The sequence below is a fragment of the Macaca fascicularis genome, chromosome 6, assembly GCF_037993035.2.
Source record: "Macaca fascicularis isolate 582-1 chromosome 6, T2T-MFA8v1.1".
Taxonomy (NCBI): Eukaryota; Metazoa; Chordata; class Mammalia; order Primates; family Cercopithecidae; genus Macaca; species Macaca fascicularis.
In genome coordinates this window covers 76,590,485-76,598,579 of record NC_088380.1, presented here as the reverse complement: position 1 = coordinate 76,598,579, position 8,095 = coordinate 76,590,485, and the positions used below count along the sequence as shown (strand labels likewise).

The window sequence follows — 8,095 nt, the reverse complement described above, 5'->3', positions numbered from 1 at the left end:
TGTTTATATGACAGACGATGGTCAGCTTTTTCGAACAAGGATGACTTTATGAAATTATCAGTACTTGTCATTATATTTATAATACTCCAGAGTTGATACTTGAACTCTACAGTAGATCAAGCTTTCATGGTTGTGCTGAAGAACCAGAATCTTGTAAGAGTGAGATTAGGACCAGAATTGGCCAGCTGGGTTTTCCCTCTGTCCAGGAGAATGAGCTTATTTTGTCCTAAACCAGATTCTATTTGTCTTGAGTGCACATAAGCTGAAACCAACGGGTCTCTGGTTTCAGGGGAATGTACTGGCCAGCAGCACTGTGTTTGGAAGCATACATGGATCACAGTGTTAAAGATCTAGCCTGATTGATTCACATAAGCAGAAGTGAGAATCCTTTCAAAAATTATCATTTTCTTTGTTCAAGAATACAAAAATGACTCAAAATCATCCTGGAAATCACTAGGTACAGGAAAATATGACCTCATGGAGTCCCTGGAGATGGCTAGACGTCTTCTAGAGAAAGTCAGCCTTTGGCATCATTACAAACCCTCCCTATTTTAGAAAAAAAAATCATAAAGCTCAAGGAGGAAAACTTTCCTGCTTGCAAGGAACATGGTTTATGAAAGTTAAGCCTTGCCGTCATTTAAGTCAGCCACAGATGAGTTCCCATTTATTTCCTGACTGCCTTTGTAGTAAAATCTGTTAGAAAGCAGCAAAATAGATTTCTAGATTTGCCAAAACAAGTCACTAAAGCACTAATGTAATAAGAGGTTGCTTTGTATATTAAATGAAGCTTTGATATCAGATATTCAAAAGTTTTTTTATCCACTGTTTTATTAAAGATGACGGGGCTTTATTAACCAAGTGCCAGCTGCTTTTTTCTAAGAAAAATAAGCACCAAAGAATCCAGGGACCAGGGCTAAGCTGTGAGTACATCAGTAGGGAGTGGAACAGCAAATTGAGACTTCCGTTTTTATAGAAGACTATAGACTTCAGGGCCACATTATCTACGCACCCAACACCTAGATAATTGGTTTATACAGCAGGGAAAACGTCCTCTAGGTTAAGCCTGTTTACTAAGAAGCTCAGCAGAGAACAGCCTGTTGATCCTGACCTCAAGGACTATAGATTCAGCAGAGATGATGAAAAAGAAAGAGGTACCCGAAAACCAAACAAAACCACAAACTCAGCAGCTATCCTAAAGTAGAGATTTTCCCTTAGTAGAGACCATTAAATAAAAGTGTAAGAATACGCTTTGTAAAAAAGGAAAGTAAGGTCTACCTGCAAATGCAACAGTCAGTATTTTGTATGTTTCACAAGGGCAATGATCAGATATTGTTCACTAAATTCTAATGCATGTCTAGTGCGTGCTATGGCAAATGTCATGCAAATCAGTCTAAATACAGCAAGTCTTCTTTATGCTTTAGCATGCTTACAAATTGCAGCAGGTGCGTATTAAAAACATGGGCTCCCAGGCACCACCTCCAGAAGATCAGATCCAGTAGGCCATGGGTAAGTCTGAGAACTTTCATTTTTCTTAAAGAATCACATTAGGTGGTTCTGATGCAGGTGGTCCGCAAACCACACTTGGAGAGACACTTGATATAGCAAATACAGTAAATTATAAGCCAAATCAGAATACTACACATTGTAAAAGCAAGAAAACTAATACATGCACAAATATAATTATGTAATAGTTGCATGAAAAAAGCCAACATATCTAAAAAGCTGTCTCAAAGCTGTGTTTTAAAAAACTTGCAGGTAAGTGTTTGAAGGGGCTAGTTAGCCCTTATATGAGGCACAAACGTGAACTCAAAGCCAGCTAGCTAATTTAATAGATTATATTAATCAATGACTTGCATGTTAATATTTAATTGGTAGTCCAGTGGTTCTCCACCCTATATGGATGCATGTTAGAATCATGTGGGAGTTTTTGATAAGCTGATCCCTGAGACTCCAGCTCCGGTGTCTGATTGACTCAATTGATCTGAACTGGGGCCCAGGCATGGGCATGGTTATAAAGCTGCTCAGATGACTCTGATGTACAGGTAGGGCTGAGACTCTGTCCACCTCCTGCACCCATAGTCTCTGTCTCTTCTTTCTCTCTGTCTTAAAAAGATAGGTTAGGGAAATACTGTCAGAGAGATTAAGCAATTTGTCCAGGCTATAAATCAAGTTACCAAATACAGAGGTAAGCTCCAAAGTAAAAAAAAAAAAAAGTAGCAAAATGGTCAAGGAAAGGGAAGTTACCCTGGTTGAGAGGAGATATGGGAAATCAAGCTGCTCTGGTCTCCCTGCAGCTCAGGAGGAGAAAAATCAGCACTGAACAAAGAGAATTGCAGAAAAGACTATTCTGTGGGAGCAGAAAGCTTTAAAAAGGGGATGCTTTCTTTTGATGAAATGGGACAGAAAAGCACTAGAAGGTATAAAGAAGTGTTCCAAGGAGGCAAATTAACCCCTTTCTCCCAGTGAGTAGAAACTTGGTGGATAAGGGTTGCATGATATGGAGGAGGCAGCTTGATTGCCCTTGTCCTTCCCACAACCAATGCTCAAGGCGAAGTTACTCATTGTTATTAACGGCACTCTCTCCCTGGAGCCTAGACCCTGCCTCAATGTGCTTAGCATAGCACTTGCCTATCACTGATTGATCAGATTGGCCCCAAGTTCAAATATATCTGCCATCTCTGGCATAGTGAAAAAGGTATGGTCTTTGCACCTAGAACCAACTTTGAGCACCAGCTTTGCCCATTCCTAGCTGTGTGGTCTTGGGCAAATTACTTAAGTTCCTGAGTTGTAGTTCTCTTATAAGTTAAAAAGAATAGTTGAACGAAGAAGACAAAAAATGCATATCTCATAGTATTTTGTGAGGCAAAGGACAAGAAGAGTGTCTGGCACATGGTAGGTCCTTAATAATGATAGCCAGAAGTATTGGGTGTCTGTAAAGTCATGGCAATAAATATGATAAACGGCCTTGAGGTGGAAATATGAACATAGGTAAGACTCCAAAATGGAGCCTTGGAAGGCCTCCCTTAGTACGAACCTTAGCCCATGTGCAAATCCACATTTGAAAAGGAACTTTCAAGCTGTGAATGAAAGAAGTGGGACTCACCAAATCACATGAGCTCGCTGTATGACCCACTGGCCACACATGGAAGAAACGCTGCTATGACAAAGCAATTCTCTGTTCTGTGATGTTTGCAGTTAGTGCCTGTATTAAGAGAACATTAGGGAAAAAAAGTCACTCAGGGTCCAGAACCTGAAAAGAAGAAGCCAAAGGAGGGAGGTCTCTGTCTATCTCCCCTGCCCACAGGGCCATCTTCTCTCATCTCATCCTAACCACAGCCACACAAGGTCTATTATTATCATGATGGCACCTAGTTCACCAATCAGAAAATTGAGGTCGGAGAAGAGAAATATCCTTCATGGAAGTGGTGGAGCTGAAATCTGAATTGATGTCTTTAAACCCCAGAACCTGAGTTCTTTGCCAGGTATTAGACACAGTCATCAAGACTCCTTGGTAAAAAATGAAGAAATGAAATCCTTCCAGGGAAACATGCATGTAGTATTCTTCTGTTCTTGGGCCACTCAGATTATTGAAATAATCTGTAAGCAACTGCCATCTCCACTAAATAAGAGCCCTGTTCCTCCTGTCAGTTATGTTTAGTTCAACGAGAGAATTATGGAGGGCAAAGTAGTTGTAAGTTAATAAACAGTGGTTATTTGCGGATGTTTATCAATTTGCTTTGATTTGCCCATATTAAAGAATGAGGGAATTCAAATACTTTATTAAGTTTTCTTCCATGTGAGAAACTTCATAAAGCAACACGTCAGGTCCTTTAAGAGTTTGAACTGCTGTCATTGGCAAGGAACACAGAACCTGATGTCAAGAAAGTAAAACAAATCCAGTATCTCCATGTGTTCTATGCTACATACAGAATCAAGATAAAATCTCATGGAACAAAAGTTAGGTAAGTAACTAAGAATGCACAATGATAACCTTCTTCTTTTATATTGGATTATATGGGCTGTGTGGTATGGTATCTCTGGATTGGCGACCATGGGCTTGGGCCTCCCAGCAGCAGAGATGGGAGGGCCTTCATGGAGGGGCTGGGGTTTGTGGTAGGTATCTGGATAGAGCTGGCAGAGGCTTAGAAACCAATGGCTTTTAAACCTTCTCAGAATGCACTTTCTTTTCCTGCAGATACGAGAGAGAGAATTCTATTTTACAGAAGGATCTGTGGTTTGAATTAGAATAGCACTATTGTGACAAAGTTGGCTTTCAGTCTAAGTGATGTATTTGTGGAAAATTATATCTGTGCCTTCAGCAGGAACTCACAGTGGTTTATAGCTTACAAGTATGTTTTGAAAATAAGTCCATAAGCAGCAAGAGAGCAGAAGTTCTTTACAGTTATATTGATTTAAATGTCATTTTCCATCATCCTGGGAGTTATGATGGTATAGGTTTGGTTCCCTGGATGAATGTTGGAGCCAGTTCTTTCATAAAGCAATATAGTTTCAAATGCTTCTAGGATTTTATGAAAAGAAAAAAAAAAGGGTATTTGGTATTTGGTCACATTTGAACTAAATCCTTGAAGTGCTTAAAAATGTGCTGGGAAATTTTGACAAAATTTTCTAAAATGGTGTCTATTTCTTTCTTGTAAATCCACCTATCAAAAGGTGAAGGGATATGTCACATTGGGTAGATCAGGGATTATTCATTTGAAAAGTTTATGAGATGATATGGTCCAGGCAATGGAAAAGATTAAGTGTTCAGTGAAACCCAGAGAAACCTCAAAGAGAGTCAGATCAGAGATCTCAGAATACCAAATGGATCTTCAAACCTATTGGTTTCCCTCAAGCTCTAAAATGCATGGATTGCATGATGTGACAAATATTAAAAATGGCATTTCAGACCATGTCTTCCTGAATTTTTGTGTCCTGGAAACTGAATCGGCAAATGGAATGCGAGGCCTAACTGGCAATGCTTAGACAAAAAAAGTGCCTAGGAGTCTCAGTATATTTAGAATAATACTTTGCTCATTAGAAAATTAATGAGGTAGAGAAAATGATATTTTCAAGTCTTTAAGGATTCTTTGGAGGAAACGAGGCTAAATAATGGCCTCTTAAATTACAAAGGCAGAAGCCAGGAATCACTACTGTTAAATTCAGTATAGCCTAAAGCTGCCTCCTTACATATTTTATATTCAGTAAAGGTTTCTCTGTACATAGTGAACTGTAACATACCTGGATGTGTGAACAGACCATAACCAGGTTTAGGCCAAGCAAAGGTGGCCAAATGTTTGAACCATGTTCAAATATGACAAACATCGAGTTGTAACCAACCCAGCTGTGGCTGTTTCAGTATCTCATCTCTGTTTTCTGTACATCACTTTTTTTCTGTCCATAAATCTTCTTTGACCATGTGGTAGCACTGGAGCCTCTCTGAACCTATTCTTATTTGAAGGCTGCCTGATTAATCATTTTTTGCTGAATTAAGGTCTGTTAACTTTAATTTGTCTTTCTTTTTTTTTCTTTTTTTTTTTTTGAGACGGAATCTCGCTCTGTCATCCAGGCTGGAGTGCAATGGCATGATCTCGGCTCACTGCAACCTCTGCCTCCTGGGTTCAAGCGATTCTTCTGCCTCAGCCTCCCAAGTAGCTGGGACTACAGGTGTGCACCACTATGCCTGGCTAATTTTTGTGTTTAGTAGAGACGGGGTTTTACCACATTGGCCACGCTGGTCTCAAACTCCTGAACTCATGATCCGTCCACCTCGGCCTCCCCAAGTGCTGGGATTACAGGCGTCAGCCACAGCGCCTAGCCAGGTTTTTCTTTTAACATTACATTTGAACGTATGATCCATCAGTCCTAAAGAAACTAAAAGCAATGCAAAATGAATTGGTAATCAATTCATGGAAAATACAAGCACTATTCTAGAAATGGGTTGTGAATAACTGAATTAGGAACATTAAGAAGCAAATAGATTATTCTGGGAATTTTATGTGCTTTCTACTTGCCTTTATTATTTTATTTGGCTAGAATATTTTACTATTTCCAGTATTAGATCTTCTTTTCAATTATTAGTAACTTTTTAATAATGAATCAATCAGGTTGTAATTTAATGTAGGAAATAAACAGAAAATAAAATATTTTTGAAATATTTTAATAGCAAGATTTTTGGTAGGGGGCAGGGGAGGGAGTGGTAATAAACAAAAGAACTAAGTTACATATTGCTGGTCCTAAAATATCCTTTCAAAGCTTACTGTGTGTCTTTTTATATTTACCTTTTTGAATTGTATTTGTTTTCAAAAACTAATTGGCAATGGAAATTTCTTTTAAACGTTCCCATATGAATTTCTGCCCCATAGTTAAATCAATTGGCTGATGTTATGTTCCGCTACATAAACCAAATTTGTTTCTACTTCAAAAACTTTGTAAAATGTCAGTAAAGCAATCATTGGAAAGGAAATGCTAGCCAAATAATTGTTAGCAAAATAAAATCAAGTGGATTTTGAGTTGTTCAGATAATCCAAAGTGCCAAGAGTCAGTGCTTTGGCCATGGGGGCATTGAACTTAAGTAGAACAATTCAGGCCACTAATATTTCCAAATTATTTGCACTCGGCTTTGTGTAACTTCTGGATTGGGTAGACAACCAGTATGTTCTATCCTAAACACGCTTGTCCTTTGCAGCTTTGTGGTGCTCAAGGGAAAAAAACCCCCTGAAAATTATAACCAGAAGAGAGGAATAGAAACATCTAAGGCCCTAGGTTTTAAAAAGACTCCTTTAGAAGTATTATATTGGCTTTAATTTTCAAAAACGACATGTTCGGCCAGGTATGGTGGCTCACACCTGTAATCCCAGCACTTTGGGAGGCTGAGGCGGGCAGATCACCTGAGGTCAAGAGTTCAAGACCAACCTGGCCAACATGGTAAAACCCTGTCTCTACTAATAAAGAATTAGCCAGGTGTGGTGGCACAAGCCTGTAATCCCAGCTACTCAGGAGGCCGACACAGGAGAATCACTTGAACCTGGGAGGCAGAGGTTGCAGTGAGCTGAAATTGTGCCACTGCACTCCAGCCTGGACAACAAGAGTGAAACTCCAAAAAAAAAAAAAAAAAAGTCATTGAGTGGGACTTCTGGGAAAACTACTTAAAGTGGGGTTGATCCAGCTGGAAAACACATCCCTTTGCCATTTTCTCCTTCCTTGTTCTTCTTCACTAGAATGCAGACATGACGGTTGGAGTTCCAGAAGCTGAAGCTGTCTTGGACGATGAGGTAGCTTTGAGGATAGAAGCCTTTGGCTAAGGAAGGTAGAGCGCAAAGAGCGAAGACGAAGAGCTTTCTGGAGGACTGTGGAGTTCCATGCCAGCCTTGCATTGTCTATTCTGTTATTTCTGTGGGAAAAAAAAATACAGTAAACCTCTATCTTGCTTAAGTTCCGTTCCTTTGAATTTTCTGCTCTGGGTAACCTAGGCATGATTTATGTACAATGTAACCATACACAATCACCACCTATGTGCTGGATGTGGAAACTCATGACTTTAAAGCAGAGGTCCCGAACCCCTGGGCCATAGACTACTAATAGGTCTGTGGCCTATTAGGAACCAGGCTGCACAGCAGGAGATGGGCAGCGAGCAGTGGGCGAGCAAGCATTACAGCTTGAGCTCCACTTCCTGTCAGATCAGCAGCGGCCTAAGATTCTCATAGGAGGGCGAACCCTATTGTGAACTGCGCAGGTGGGGGATCCAGGCTATGCCCTCCTTGTAAGAATTTAATACCTGATGATCTGAGGAGGAACAGTTTCAGTCCGAAACCATCCCCTCCCCTTCCATCCGTGGAAAAATTGCCTTCCACGAAACTGGTCCCTGATGCCAAAAAGGTTGGGCACTGCTGCTTTAAAGGATGGGTAGCTGCAAATTGCTTAGCTGCAATCTGAACAGTCACCTATCGTTCTATTATTGTTTAAATAATCACAATGATGTTGGTAACATGTAATAGTAAGGCAATATTCATATAAATCCATCTTCCTCTAATATAATCTATCTTAAATTAATCCCTAAACCATCTCTCAATGGAGGACACATCTACAATACTGTATC

General features: G+C 39.8%; 1 long non-coding RNA gene across 1 annotated transcript; it reads left to right on the top strand.

The window, feature by feature from the left end:
• The first annotated feature begins 1,342 nt into the window (after positions 1–1,342).
• On the top strand, positions 1,343–7,431 carry LOC135971310 (uncharacterized). Its single transcript, XR_010587409.1, has 2 exons — positions 1,343–1,506; positions 7,218–7,431. It is a non-coding gene; the product is annotated as an uncharacterized lncRNA (long non-coding RNA).
• The last annotated feature ends 664 nt before the right edge of the window (positions 7,432–8,095 follow it).